This window comes from Nomascus leucogenys, chromosome 3, assembly GCF_006542625.1.
Source record: "Nomascus leucogenys isolate Asia chromosome 3, Asia_NLE_v1, whole genome shotgun sequence".
Classification (NCBI taxonomy): Eukaryota; Metazoa; Chordata; class Mammalia; order Primates; family Hylobatidae; genus Nomascus; species Nomascus leucogenys.
Window position 1 is genome coordinate 102,869,135 of NC_044383.1, and position 15,807 is coordinate 102,884,941.

At 38.1% G+C, this 15,807-nt stretch overlaps 1 protein-coding gene across 1 annotated transcript in view; it reads right to left on the reverse strand.

The window, feature by feature from the left end:
- Window positions 1-10,390: 10,390 nt before the first annotated feature.
- The window catches only part of TRAPPC3L (trafficking protein particle complex 3 like), a 58,489-nt gene continuing 53,072 nt past the window's right edge, over window positions 10,391-15,807 (reverse strand). The window contains exons 6-7 of the mRNA XM_003255605.2: window positions 12,962-12,964; window positions 10,391-10,404 (exon numbers count right to left, since the gene is read on the reverse strand). The gene's annotated coding sequence lies outside the window, so the exon portion shown is untranslated. The remainder of the gene's footprint in view (window positions 10,405-12,961; window positions 12,965-15,807) is intronic.

The window sequence follows — 15,807 nt, forward strand, 5'->3', positions numbered from 1 at the left end:
TGAGGAGCGCCTCTGCCGGGCCGCCCATCCTCTGGGAAGTGAGGAGCGCCTCTGCCCGGCCGCCCCATCTGGGAAGTGAGGAGCGCCTCTGCCTGGCCGCTGTGCAACCTTCCAAGTGTGAAGTGACAGCCTTCGTTGTAGAATGAATGAAGACAGTGGCACTGATTATATAACACCTTGGCAGCTATCTCAAGTCGTTGATGGTGGAGGTATTGGAATTATAGAAGAAAGCAAACACACAAATTTGACTAAAGGCGATTTTGTGACTTCTTTCTATTGGCCCTGGCAAACCAAGGTTATTCTGGATGGAAATAGCCTTGAAAAGGTGATATATATATATATGAACGTATCTGATTTTTTTTCCCGTATAATTCTTACTTTGTGCATTTGATATTCAGTTGTGTTTGTAATCACGGAAAAATAAATGCATATATTTTCTTTTAAAAAAATAAAAAAATAAACTATAATAAAAGAATAAGCAAAGTGTTTTCAGAATACAGATCTGCCTAGGAATATTCACATAAATTTTATTAAAGAGGAAATATTTTAGCTAAGGCTTGAGAATAAGTTAGATTCCAATAATCAGGGCTGAAAAGTCAAGTCTACTGAAAGTCTAACCTCATAAACTTGCTGGCTACCCAGAGCCCACAATGAAGGTCCCTTCTATTACAGTCTTACTGAACAGTGCTTTCTAAAACATACTACTCTCTCATTACCCCAATGTCAGGTCTGGGATTTTATTTTACCCTATTTACAAGCTAATAGTCTATTACTGTATCATGAAAATTGGCAGAAGAGATGAAATGTCTAGCCCAGTGACAAAAATTGTATTAATCACAACAGCACAAACAGCATGAGTATGATGTTTGCATTGATTCCCCTTGTCCCTAAGCCCTACAGGGGCAACAGAGATGGCTAAGATGGATATTTGCACACACAGCAGGTTGCATTACTGGAGAGAACAATGAGCTTGGGGAACTGCCATTTTGTAGGAACTAATAATCAAATCTGCTGTTTGTCCAAAAAGGAGACTTTACATAATCTCTTAAAGTTGCTTGCTGCAAACAGAACTCTAAGAAATGGCCTGGGTAAAAAGCAGTCAGAGCTTTGCAATCTTGGCATATGGCAAGACATGTGAGGGTGTGAGAGACTGAGGAGAACAATCTTCCAGCTGTCACTATTTTCCAAGTCCTATTTCAAATCATACTTCCTCATCAGTGTGTGCCCCAACTGTATCAGTCCACAGTAACTTTCTCCTCTGAATCCTATGACTTCACCTCTCAAACTTACTGTAACACTTGACCATAAACCTTGTTGTATTATGATAAAACTGTATGTTTCCTCTTTCCAGCATGATTTTATAACTTCTGAAGATTTTTTAAAATCTGTTTGTAACTCACACAAAATAGCGACAAAACTGATAAAAACATGTGAGAAAAATTAAATGTTTTTATTTTAAGAAGAAAAACATTTTTAAGTATCACAAATACTTCCTGAAATTTTGAGACACAGATATATAACCATAGACAATAAATCTGAAACCAGATGTGTCATTTTGGTAAATACATTATCATTCCTAGACCTCAAAACCATGTGAGAGTGTTCAGTGTTCATAAATCCATGCGTTCATAAATCAGGTGATTGCTAATGTTATTTGTTGGTCTTTTTTGTATGGCATTCCATTTCATAAAGGCAGATTATATATAGCACTATAAAATTATATAAATATATTTCATATTTTTCTTATATATAGTAAAGCAAGAAAATTTAAAAAACAAAAACAGGTTTTTTTTCAATATAGTATTCACCAACTTAGGAGTTATTGATGTTTCCCGGAACACACAGTTTGGAAAATTGTACCTCAGATAATCAGAGGCAGATGGCCACCAACAGTTGTTTAATTTACTTCACGATATTCTTAAATCACATAGTCTAATTCAAAAAAGGCAACTTAAATAAACTCACATCTGAGATACGGTCAAGTTGTAGGGCAACTTATTTCAATGGCCAAGCAAGTAGATGGATGCATAGAGGATTCCTTAAGACATGGTTTATTTCATGGAGACTAGATCATCTTGCATCTAGGCATCTTTAAAGATACTTAAAAGCACTTGGAGAGAGGGCAGTGCATAAAATCAAAAACAGATGTTTTTCCTCTTAAAAATCAAAACAATCCTAACTTCTTTCTCTACTTCCAGCTCTGCTCAATATTTCTTGATGAAACAACTGTTCCTATTCAATTCATATATAATCTAAGAGGACTAACTTTAACAAGTCCACATTCCTAAACTTTTATGTCTGCTTGCCACTGTTCATACCAACAGAATTCCACAGTCTTTCCAGGCTGCCAGGCACATTTATCCCAGCTAGAAGCTGCCTAACTTTCCCTGCAGATGTATGGTAAAGCTCACTTTTAAAATTGTCAGTTTTATTTTCTTAAAATCTACACCAGGCCGAGCACCGTGACTCACACCTGTAATCCTAGCACTCTGGGAGACCGAGGTGGATGGATCACAAGGTCAGGAGTTCAAGACCAGCCTGGCCAACACGGTGAAACCCCATCTCTACGAAAAATACAAAAATCAGCCGGGCATGGTGGCAGGCGCCTGTAGTCCCAGCTACTCGGGAGGCTGAGGCAGGAGAATCGCTTGAACCCGGGAGGCAGAGGTTGCAGTGAGCCAAGATCAGGCCACTGCACTCCAGCCTGGGCGACAGAGCGAGACTTTGTCTCAAAAAAAAAAAAAAAGAAAAGAAAAGAAAAAAATCTACACCTTTATTCCATATCCTCTATATTCCCCCTCTGATTTGAGATTCAACAATTTAGACTTATTAAAAATAGTGCTTGGTAAATATGATCATTGGCAATGAGTAATATTTGAAAAAGGTACTTCTGTTCAAAATTGTTGATTTGAAAGTATACGTTTTATCACAATAAAAAAAATTAAAGGGATCTTTTTTAATGGCATAAAGCAAGCACAGAACAAGAAGGGGAACAAAAACAAACACAATTTTGGAGAGGTAGAAAGTAGATGGTGGGCGGGCCCCGTGGCTCACACAAATCCCAGCACTTTGGGAAGCCAAGGTGGGTGGATCGCTTGAACCCAGAAGTTCGAGATTAGCCCAGCCAACGTGGTGAAACCCTGCCTTACTAAAAATACAAAAATTAACCGGGCATGATGGGGCACACCTCTAGTCCCAGCTACCGGGGAGGCCGGGTTGGGAGAATCACCTGAGCCTGAGAAGTTGAGACTGCAGTAGGTTGTAATCTCCCCACTGCACTCCAGCCTGGGCAACGGGAGTGAGACCTGTCTCAAAACAAAAACAAAAACAAAAAACAAACAAAAAACATAGACAGTAACTGATAATTGGTCTAATAGACCCAAGGAAAAAAAATCTGAAACCCAAGCCAGAAGTGGAAAGAAATAAGCAATATGATTTACACCATGGAATCTGTAAAATTCTCAGGAATTAGCAGCACCATTCACCTCTAGATATGGGGCTGGAGGTGGAGTTAAAAGCAGAATTGGTTGAAAACCTTTTTAAGGAAAATTGTCCCTCAGATATCTGTCCCTGTTCCACGCAGCCAAGCAACTGCTTTTCCCTACCCTAGCAGAAGATGGGAGCTTTAGGCTCTGGATATAGTTTTTCAAAAATATTTCTGGACTGAGAGACAATAGGTATAACTGAAGGCAGGGAAACTACATTGAACCAATGGAAATTAAAATGTACATACTGAAATTTTATTTCCCCAATTCTCTTTCCTACCTGGCTTGCAGAATGCTGAAATTAAGCCTATATTCTCCAGGAAAGGGATCAGAAGGCTCATTTCTGATGAGTCTTCATCAGAAATTTGACTGCCCCCAAAAAAGTGACTTCAAAAAAAAGACACATCTTGAAATTCACATTTAAATTGCCCAATTTATCCTATGTTGAAGCCCATAATCTACAAGCTCCATCAAAGTTTACATTTTATCCAATATAAGTGGATAGCCAAGGAGCTCCAGAGATTTGAGAAAGGTATGAAAGGCAGAGACCAAAACAAACAGAAAGACAATTACTTGAAGGAAACAGAAACTATGCATTTTAAATAAAAGTTTTTTTAAAACTACCATTAGTGATTTTAGAGTTATAAGAACAGACATCATATGTAAAAAGTAAGAATAGAATGTTATTTTAAAACACTTAGAAAATGCAGTAATACTTGGAAATTAACAACATGATAGAAATTACAAATGTAATAGAAGGTCTGGAAGATACAATTGAGGAAATCTCTCAGGAAGTAAGGGATTAAGATAAAGAGATAGAAAAGAAACAAAAGTAAAGAAAATTAGAAGCCCAGTCTAGGAGATCTAACATTCTACTAGTAAGATTCCAGGAGAAAGCAGGGAAGATGGAGAGAATAGGATAAGAAATTATCAAAGAAATAATTCAAATGGAGTAGCATGGATTTCTAGATTGAAGAATTCCTTTAGTTAATCAGTACAGAGGAAGGATACAGGCACATTGAGATGCATCATGGTGCAATTTTGGAGCACTGAGGATATGGAGAAAATCCTAAAGTTTTCCAGAGAGAAAGAGTGGAACAAAGATAAAGAATCAAATGGCATGGAAATTCTGAAAAACAATTGGAAGCTAGATGATCATATGCTTACAAACTTTATTTCTTATTCACTGTTTATCAGGAAGTTAGTAAAGTATGCACTCTTTTGGAAAAGTGAGTACACCAAGAAGGTGAAGTAATGGGATCAAGGAAACAAGGGGCCCCATACAAGATACGGGAGAAGGAAATCCTTAAGCTGATGGTGAAAGGAAAGCACACTACATGATGGCAAAATCAGCTCCTCTGTAATACAATTAGCCCTATATCTCAAGAGTTAGAGAGGAAAAAATTTAAAATTTTCACTTGATTTTAGTGTGGAGAGTGAAATGGAGGTGGGAGTAACTGGCAGTTACTTCCATTACCGCCAGTGGTTTCTAACCACTTAGAAGTAACTTCAAGAATACAGATGAGGCCCTCAACTAAGGGGCAAAGGAAAATCAAAATGAATTTAGGTTGTAAGATTAAAAGAACTTGGTGACAGATTGGATGTAAATAGTAAGAGAGAAAGGGGTCAGAAATAAATAGAACGTTTTAGTTTTGACAATGGGGTCATTAACTAGGAAATGAAATTTTGGAGAAAACAGAGATTTAGCAGGGAGAAAAGGAAATAATGAGTTAAGTTTAGAGCACACCAAATACATGCTTATGGGACACGTAGTTGCAGTGACTATTAGGGAATAGCAGCAGATGGGTGAAGAGGGTAGAGAAGAGAAGTTTTCTGTGTAAAGTCTATGCAGGGAAAACATCTACCTTGAGAAAATGCCAACCGTAGAGCCACATGCATACCACCATTTGTGGAAAGTAAAAGAATTATAGGAGACTGAAAGAGATTTAGAATTAGTAGCCAGCAGAAATACAGGAGAAGAATCAAGGCAGAGATATTTCTCTGAAGCCTATCAAGAAGAAAGAACCAAGGAAGGAGAAGTCAGGATTGTCAGGCACTGTAAAGAGATAAAAACAGACTAGGAATAAAATGCTGATTTTACTGTAATTAGTGACAGTAAGTCAAGTTTCAGTAGAATATGGGATTAGAAACCAGATTGCAGTCAACTGGGATGTATCAGCAAATGAAGAATCAACAAGCATGAGAACAATGGGTGCCAGTCATTAAATACCTAATCTTTCAAAGAAGTATTATAGTATTGTGCCATTTTACTTGAGGGAAGGAGACTTGCTTAAGGCCACTGGGCTAGTCAGTGGCAAGGTAAGCATTTTAACATAGTATTGTCCAGTTTCCAAACTGGTAATGCTTCTTCCACAATATGTTTTCTTAAAGTTTGCCAGTGAAAGGATGAAGGAGACACTGGTGGACTGTTAGGAAAGAATTGTCAAGGGAATGTCCTTTCTAGAATGGTAGAAACTTGAGCATGCTTTCAGGCATATGAGAAGGAGCCAGTGGAAAGGGAAGAGAGATAGGTGATGAAGGTCACTGAAGACCTAGTAGGAACTAGAGCACTCATGTCTCTCTAAGAATAAGCAATTCCATATACTAGTAATTATTCAATTTGCTCTTCCCTAAGATTTTCCTCATGACATCAAATCAACCTTTCAGGGCTCATAATTTTATTAATTGGAAAACATTAAATACTTTACATCATCTTGAACCATCTTTGGTCATAAAATTTTATCTTTATAGCTTTTCCTATAAAGTCTGCCATCCCAGAACTAGAAAGAACTGATCAAGATTACATGGTTTCTGTTTCGGTCTCCAACCTAAATTTGCCACAAATATTCCTGCCTATAAAAGGTAGCTACTAGGAATATCATCAACACTTAGTTTAATTATGTTTAACTTTAGCTAATAGAGAACAAATCTTTGCCAAAAGACACCTGGCTGAATTCATGCATAGAAGTACCATCATAATCAATTGCCAGGTCTGGAAACATGATATTCTTGATAAAGAATTGCCCTTTGAACTGTCTAAACTTGAGCAACCAGTATTGGGACTTTTTCTTCCATTCATTCACTTTGATTTGATATCTTCATGGGGGACTCCACCGAGCAGGTGTTCAGAAAGGTTTAAAATGGCATTTTTTCACCTGTCTAGGGTGCGAAAAAATGTACTGTTTTGACATGAAGTTCTTCCAGACTGTCTAAACATCTTAGGCAGCCCCAAGACAATCACAGGAAAGGTTCTGGGGGGAACACTGACAGTGGGGGAATACTGCCAGTGGGAGTAGAAATTTTCTTCTTTATCTCATTTTTTAAGCACCCCTAAAGCAGTAAAAATCATCTCTGGTCTATTTACTTACTGGCTCCAACTCTTGTGCTGCTTTATCTGGGGGTATTTTTTTTCAATAGTGGCATTTGTCAGCTTTTCACATTTCTTTGACATCTTTGGGACAATCATTATACAAGTCTTGGTAGTCCTAATATGTGGCTTTCTATGGCTTTCTTCAGTGGTCATTTTTACACATTATGAGCATTTTTAGAATGCTCAAAACAGTATACATTTCCACGTTCTAGATACAGGAGTACTTGGGGAAATTTTGTAGCCACAAATCCGCTCGTTGTTTGGAAAAGTTCCCTAAGTTGGCCTACAATCAAATCACCCATCTCCTTGGAGACACAGGAAATTGTACTTATGATCTGTGGGGAATCTCAGGTAAGCATGTCTGGGCAGGCTATTATCCCCATGTTAGTGCCATTGTGAAGAATCATTCATTAGAGCACAGGGAAGTAAAGGTCGTGTGTATTTTCTTCCCAGGCATTTGCATGATCATGCACTCTGAAGGCTAGGTTATTTTCTACTCTGAGGGGTTAAGTGCTGAGAGTAGGGACAGTGTTCTACAGCACAAAGTGTCCTCATCCAGCCTCTGTCCGCCTCCATCTCTACAAAGACCTTGAATCATGTTTCATAGGGAAGATTAAGGCCAATGGTCATGAGCTCAATCAGCATCTTCCCCAAACATCTCTAATCCAATTCCCTTATCTGCCCACTTTCAACTTCACCATGCCTTTCTCAGGAGAAAGGGTAATCTTTATGCAGGTCAGAGTCAAACCTTTCTCCTGTCATCTTTATCCTGCCCTCTCCCACTTCCTCACAAGTTATTCCCTCTCTTTTATGTTTCAAATGCCTGAATTCTTAAGGAAAACAACAACAACAAACTAAAATTAAAAGAGCAAAGAGCCCAACCTTGCACTCAGTGTCCATTTACAGTCAAGTACCTTAACAGAATTATCTACACATAGGGTCTCACTATCCACTGACTCCTCTATTTTCAATGAGGCCTCTGCCTCTGCCACTGCCCTGAAATTGCTAAGATACAAAGACCTCCTCTACACCAGTTCCAACATCCCTTTTCTGGCCTAACTTGATTGGTTTTCTGGGGCATCTAACACCTCTGACCCCTTTATTTTCCTTGAAATTTGGCTTTGGTGTCACCAGTTTCTCCCCTCTACATCTCTGGCTGGAAGTTCAGCCTGACTTGTACTTTTCTTATGGCCCCTTGAATGGTAGTATTTCTCAAGATTCTATCTTTGCCCCTTATATTTTCTCAAGTCCATATTCTGTTTAGATCTTACCATCCACCTCCCCTGCTGTTACTATTGTTTATACACTGATGACTCCGAAGTCTATCTTCAGTTCAGACCTCTCTTCTGAGCTCCTGGTATTGTTTGGATGTTTCAAAGGCACCTCAAACTCAAAGTATTCCAAGCTTATTAGCTGCTTCTTTTTAGCTGACTTCTCCTCCTGTGGTTCCTCCTCTCACTCAGCCCCCTAAGCAAGATCCTCAGGAGCCATTGCCAACTCCCTGTACTCACCAGCTGCACATCTTAATGCACTTAAAGCACTGGCAAGTTTGGTTTCTTTGTAATTTCACAGCTACCCCCACTACAAACTTAATGCCTCACAGATTGTTGAAAATTAAATGATGTACCACATATGCCTGGCGTCTGATAAAAATGTTAATTGAATGCAAATCTTAAAAATCAGCACTTCCAGGTGTTTGAATTGCTTGGTATCCATTGGGAATTAACATTTCCTCTTCCATATCATCAAAGCCTATGTGATTCACATGCTACACAGGAACAGCAAGTCACTAAATACAGACTTTCTGGCTTTAAAGATTTGTATCACTGAATGGTTCCGGAAATGAAAGGGTTGTTCTGAATTTAGAATCCTTAGTGACTCCTGATGTGATTTAGGATTCCAGTGGAAATAGGTGTAGCAAGGGCCTGAAATGTATAAATTTTTTGACTGTTTTATTTTGAGAGGTACCACCAATTCAAAACTGTGTCTTCTCCCTGTGGAATCTCCCTTTTCTAGGTCTTGTGGGCTGAGTAGTTGCACAACATAATACAACCTTCTACTCTCTTACTCCTGTGAACGTTTCCTTTTTGTGAAGAGGAGAGCCGTGTAAATACAAGTTTTATTTCATTGAACATTCAACCACGTGAAAATGTAATAATAAGTAATTAATTTTTTTGGTATTCTCAAATACATTACAAATTATCTGACCTATCACATATTTGTCATACAATGAACTTTGTTGCATTGCTATTAATAGAGATGAGAGAATCAGAAAATTAGTTAGTTTGGATCCTGTTAATTGCAGGTAACAGAAACCTGACTCTATTCTCTTAATAACACAGTAAATTTACTAATGCGAGTAACTAAAATTCCAGAGGCAGGGCAGGCTTTTCTTCTCTTCAACTCATTCATCCTCCTCATCCTCCCTATGTCAGCAGGAACCAGAGCCGACTATTTCCACAGATAGAATAAGAGAGGAGCGGGGTGGTGGGGCAGTGGGGTGCAGAGAGAGACAGAGAGAGAGAGATCCTCTTTCCACAACCATAGAGTAAAAATTGCAGTAATTGGGCCATGCCAGAACTATTGATTGTTGTCTGGGCAATACTATGTGTGGACTGGCTTAGATCTGGATGGCAAGGAAGCGGTTTTAAACTGGGAATGAGCCACCTGAAGTAGATGTGTTGTTTAATTAAATGGTGGCTCCTATGGAGAAATGTCATTGAATTAGAAGAGGGGAAGATATAGAAAGCTAACAAATGTCTATTACATGAAGCATAATTAAAAGAAAATGGAAGAGGAAAAAAAAGAGAAAGTAAGGAATTCCAGGAAACTTCCATGGAAGAAAAGAGAAGATTCAGTAGTGGCCACAGGGCTCCTAAAAAATGGAAGACAAAAGAAACAGAAGGAATAAAAATAAAGATTTTTTTAAATTTTACTTTAAGTTCTGGGATACATGTGCACAATGTGCAGGTTTGTTACATAGGTATACATGTGCCACGGGGGTTTGCTGCACCTATCAATCTGTCTTCTAGGTTTTAAGCCCCACATGCATTAGGCATTTGTCCTAATGCTCTCCCTCCCCTTGCCTCCAACCCCCCAACAGGCCCTGGAGTGTGATGTTCCCCTCCCTGTATCCATGTGTTCACACTGTTCAACTCCCACTTACGAGTGATAACATGCAGTGTCTAGTTTTCTGTTCTTGTGTTAGTGTCCCTGCAAAGGACATGAACTCATTCTTTTTATGGATGCATAATATTCCATGGTGTATATGTGCCACTTTTTTAAATCCAGTCAATCATTGATGGGCATTTGGGTTGGTTCCAAGTCTTTGCTATAGTAAATAGTGCTGCAATAAACATACGTGTGCATGTGTCTTTATAGTAGAATGATTTACAATCCTTTGGATATATACCCAGTAATGGGATTGCTGGGTCAAATGGTATTTCTGGTTCTAGATCCTTGAGGAACTGACACACTGTCTTCCACAATGATTGAACTAATTTAAAATCCAACTGACAGTGTAAAAGCGTTCCTATTTCTCCACATCCTCTCCAGCATCTGTTGTTTCCTGACTTTAATGATCACCGTTCTAACTGGCATGAGATGGTATCTTACTGTGGTTTTGATTTGGATTTCTCTAATGACCAGTGATGATGAGCTTTTTTTCGTATGTTTGTTGGCCACATAATGGTCTTCTTTTGAGAAGTGTCTGTTCATATCCTTTACCCACTTTGCGATGAGATTTTTTTTTTCATGTAAATTTAAGTTCCTTGTAGATTCTGGATATTAGCCCTTTGTCAAATGCGTAGTTTGCAAAAATTTTCTCCCATTCTGTAGGTTGCCTGTTCACTCTGATGGTAGTTTCTTTTGCTGTGCAGAAACTGTTTAGTTTGATTAGATACCACTTGTCAATTTTGACTTTTGTTGCAATTGCTTTTGGTGTTTTAGTTATGAAGTCTTTGCCCATGCCTATGTCCTGAATGGTACTGCCTAGGTTTCCTTCTGGGGTTTTTATGGTTTTAGGTCTTACATTTATGTATTTAATCCATCTTGAGTTAATTTTTGTATAAGGTTTAAGGAAGTGGTCAAGTTTCAGTTTTCTGCATATGGCTAGCCGGTTTTCCCAGCACCATTTATTAAATAGGGAATCCTTTCCCTATTGCTTGTTTTTGTCAGGTTTGTCTAAGATCAGATGGTTGTAGATGTGTGGTGCGATTTCTGAGGGCTCTGTTCTGTTCCATAGGTCTATATGTCTGTTTTGGTACCAGTATCATGCCGTTTTGGTTACTGTAGCCTTGTAGTATAGTTTGAAGTCAGGTAGCATGATGCCTCCAGCTTTGTTCTTTTTGCTTAGGATTGTCTTGGCTATATGGGCTCTTTTTTGGTTCCATATGAAACTTAAAGTAGTTTTTCTAATTCTGCAAAGAAAGTCAATAGTAGTTTGATGGGAATAGTATTGAATATATAAATTATTTTGGGCAGTATGGCCATTCACAATATTGATTCTTCCTCTCCATGAGCATGGAATGTTTTCCATTTTTTTTGTGTCCTCTATTATTTCATTGAGCGGTGGTTTGTAGTTCTCCTTGAAGAGGTCATACACGTCCCCTGTAAGTTGTATTCCTAGGTATTTTATTCTCTTTGTAGCAATTATGAATGAGAGTTCACTCATGACTTGGCTTTCTGCTTGTTTATTATTAGTGTATAGGAATGCTTGTGATTTTTGCTCATTGAGTTTGTATTCTGAGTCTTTGCTGTAGTTGCTTATTAGCTTAAGGAGTTTTCAGGCTGAGACAATGGGATTTTCTAAATATACAATCATGTCATCTGTAAATAGAGACAATTTGACTTCATGTCTTCCTATTTGAATAGACTTAATTTCTTTCTCTTGCCTGATTGCCCTTGCCAGAACTTCCAATACTATGTTGAATAGGAGTGGTGAGAGAGGGCATTCTTGTCTTCTGCTGGTTTTCAAAGGGAATGCTTCCAGCTTTTGCCCATTCAGTATGATATTGGGTATGTGTTTCTCATAAATAGCTCTTATTTTGAGATGTGTTCCATCAATACCCAGTTTATTGATATTTTTTAGCATGAAGGGATGTTGAATTATATCGAAGGCCTTTTCTGCATCTATTGAGATAATCATGTGGTTTTTGTGATTGGTTCTATTTATGTAATGGATTACTTTATTGATTCGCATATGTTGAACCAGCCTTGTGAAGGAGAAATAAAATCCTTTCCAGAGAAGCAAATGCTGAGGGATTTTGTCACCACCAGGCCTGCCTTACAAGAGCTCCTGAAGGAAGCACTAAATATGGAAAGGAAAAACCAGTACCAGCCACTGAAAAAACACACCAAAATATAAAGACCAATGATACTATGAAGAAACTGCATCAACTAATGTGCAAAATAACCAGCTAGCATCATGGTGACAGCATCAAATTCACACATAACCCATACGTTTAATTGACCTTAAATGTAAATGGGTGAAATGTCCCAATTAAAAGACACAGACAGGCAAATTGGATAAAGAGTCAAGACCCATCAGTATGTTGTATTCAGGAGACCTATCTCATGTGCGAAGATATACATAGGATCAAAATAAAGGGATGGAAGGAGATTTACCAAGCAAATGGAAAGCAAAAAAAAGCAGCGGTTGAAATCCTAGTCTCCGATAAAACAGACTTTAAGCCAACAAAGATAGAAAAAAACAAAAAGAGCAATACATAATGGTAAAGGGACCAATGCAACAAGAAGAGCTAACTATCCTAAATATATATGCACCCAATATAGGAGCACCCAGATTCATAAAAGAAGTAGTTAGAGACCTACAAAGAGACTTAGACTCCCACACAATAATAATGGGGGACTTTAATACTCCACTGTCAATATTAGACAGATCAAAAAGAAAATTAACAAGGATATCCAGGACTTGACCTCAGCTCTGGACCAAGCAGATCTAATAGACATCTACAGAACTCTCCACCCCAAATCAACAGAATATACATTCTTCTCAGGACCACATCACACTTATTCTAAAATTGACCACATAATTGGAAGTAAAACCCTCCTCAGCAAATGCAAAAGAACAGAAATCATAACAAACTGTCTCTCAGACCACAGTGCAATCAAATTAGAACTCAGGATTAAGAAACTCACTCAAAACCGCACAACTACATGGAAATTTAACAACGTGCTCCTGAATGACTACTGGGTAAATAACGGAATTAAGGCAGAAATAAATAAGTTATTTGAAACCAATGAGAACAAAGAGACAACATACTAGAATCTCTGGGATACAGCTAAAGCAGTGTCACGAGGGAAATTTATAGCACTAAATGCCCACATCAGAAAGCAGGAAAGATCTGAAATTGACACCCATACATCACAATTAAAATAATTGGAGAAGCAAGAGCAAATAAATTCAAAAGAAAGAAGAAGACAAGAAATAACTAAGATCAGAGAAGAACTGAAGGAGACAGACATGAAAGACTCTTCAAAAAAATCAATGAATCCAGGAGCTGGTTTTTGAAAAGATTAACAAAATAGATAGATCACTAGTTAAACAAAGAAGAAAAGAGAGAAGAATCAAATAGACACAATAAAATATAATAAGGGGGATATCACCACTGATCCCATAGAAATACAAACTATGATCAGAGAATACTACAAACACCTCTATTAGATCAATAAGAAAGAAAATTTACAAGGATATCCATGACTTGAACTCAGCTCTGGACCAAGTGGACCTAATAGACATCTATAGAACTCTCCACCCCAAATCAACTGGAAAAAGATTTCAACAAATAAACTGGAAAATCTAGAAGAAATGGATAAATTCCTGGACATATACACCCTCCCAAGACTAAACAGGAAGAAGTCGAATTCCTGAATAGACCAATAACAAGTTTTGAAATTGAGGCAGTAATTAATAGCCTACCAACCAAAAAAAGTCCAGGACCAGATGGATTCACAGCCAAATTCTACCTGAGGTGAAAAGAGGAGCCGGTACCATTCCTTCTGAAACTATTCCAAACAATAGAAAAAGAGAGACTCCTCCCTAACTTATTTTGTGAGGCCAGCATCATCCTGATACCAAAACCTGGCAGAGATGCAACAAAAAAAGAAAATTCCAGGCCAATATCCCTGACGGACATCGATAGAAAAATCCTCAATAAAATACCGGCAAACTAAATCCAGCAACACATCAAAACGCTTATCCACCACAATCAAGTTGGCTTCATCCCTGGGACACAAATAAAGATTTAATTGGGAAAGACAGAGAGGAGGGAGAACAAGAATTACCCCAGAAGTTTTATTTCTTAACTTTTTTTTTTTGTGAAGGGGCTCCAACTTTCAATTTGTTTTGTTTAGCTCTTCCTTTCTAATGAAAAGTAAAATTTTTCTAATGGTTGTTGTGGCTGTGCCTTGTTTTCAATGTTAAGGTGATGCTTGCTAACTGAATAAGAACTGACCATTTCCTTCTGAGATCACACACTGGTACATTATACCTGCTATATCCCTTCCTGTCTGTTGGTGGTTTGTCATAGACCCTACTGGTCGACCACTGGTTATGTCCAGCTAAAGTTCTGGAACGTTTATTAGGATGAAGAAATGCAGACACTGGTCAGATTTTTCAAGGAATATGCAACTAAGTGGAGTAAACAAAATTTGGCTTTTTCTCTTAATAAGAAGGATACAGAGTCTTTTGTCACATGAAGTTTCCAGAGCTGGGAGGATGCATCCATCACAGACTCCTCCAGTGTTACTGAAGAGATATTAGCTTCCAAAGCTGGTGAAGTAAACTGAAGTATAACAACCACCCAGAGTCTACAGCCCAGCAGGAGACACTTAACAATGGCACTTAACATTTACTGTGTTAGTTAACATTTAGCAGATCTTTGTTAAAGTAGTAGCAGATTTTTCTTAAAGTAGTCTATGGTTACAAAAGTTTTAATATCATCCTCTTACTTCAAGCATTTGATTTTCCAAATTTCTCCTTTTGTCTCTCATAAACAGGGAGAAGAGGAAACTTTCCACTTATTCACCATCATTCATTCCAACTGCTAAACAGATCCAGGCTCCTAACAGCTAATAAATGAAACTGAGAGGTTTGAGAAGACAATAAATAAGTCTACAGGATGCTAAGGGAGGTATTTCTGATTCCTGGCACCTGTAAACAGTGAACAGACAACCAAAGGAGACCTCCTCAGTTAATAGCTTGGGCAATACCTGGTGTAGTCACTTAAGAGCATTGCACTACGTCTCTGCCACAAACATTTCCTCCTCTTTTGCTTTGCTGAGGTGACGAAAAAAAACTCTGCTTTAATCAAGGTTTCGGGTTCAGAGTAAAGGCTTTTATAAAATAAAAATATAAAATAATATAAAATAAAAATATTATATAACCCTGTAGTTATGCTGTGTAGTTATGCTGTGTAACTTCCTCAAGCCCTTTATCAGAGAAACCCAGCTTTACACAATGGTGATGAAAACACACTTGGAGCCCAGGGGAGGATGTGTAATCTCTCTTTATTGTTTCTATGCGTCACCGCTCAGTTGGTGGAGACAGAGCATTTCATGGGTCTCTGACAGTCTTATTGCCCTGGTTTTCTTTGATTTTTTTCTTTTCTACCCATCTCCTCTCTTTCTCTCCATGGTACTGGACCCTCTCCATTCATTCTTTGTGTCAAAGCTCAAGGAGATAAAACAAATCTTTGACTGGGAATTCTAGACCAGTGCCATCCATTAGAGTAGCCACTAGACACACATAGCTATCAAACATGTAAAATGTGACTAGCATGACTGAATTTTAAATTCAGTTTAATTTTAATTAATTTAGATTTAAAAATCGAGGCTATTAAACACCACTAAACACAACTTTGTTATTTTGGTAGAACTACATTTCACTCTAGCCTTTGAAAATTTACCATGAGTTGAGATGTGCTAAGAATG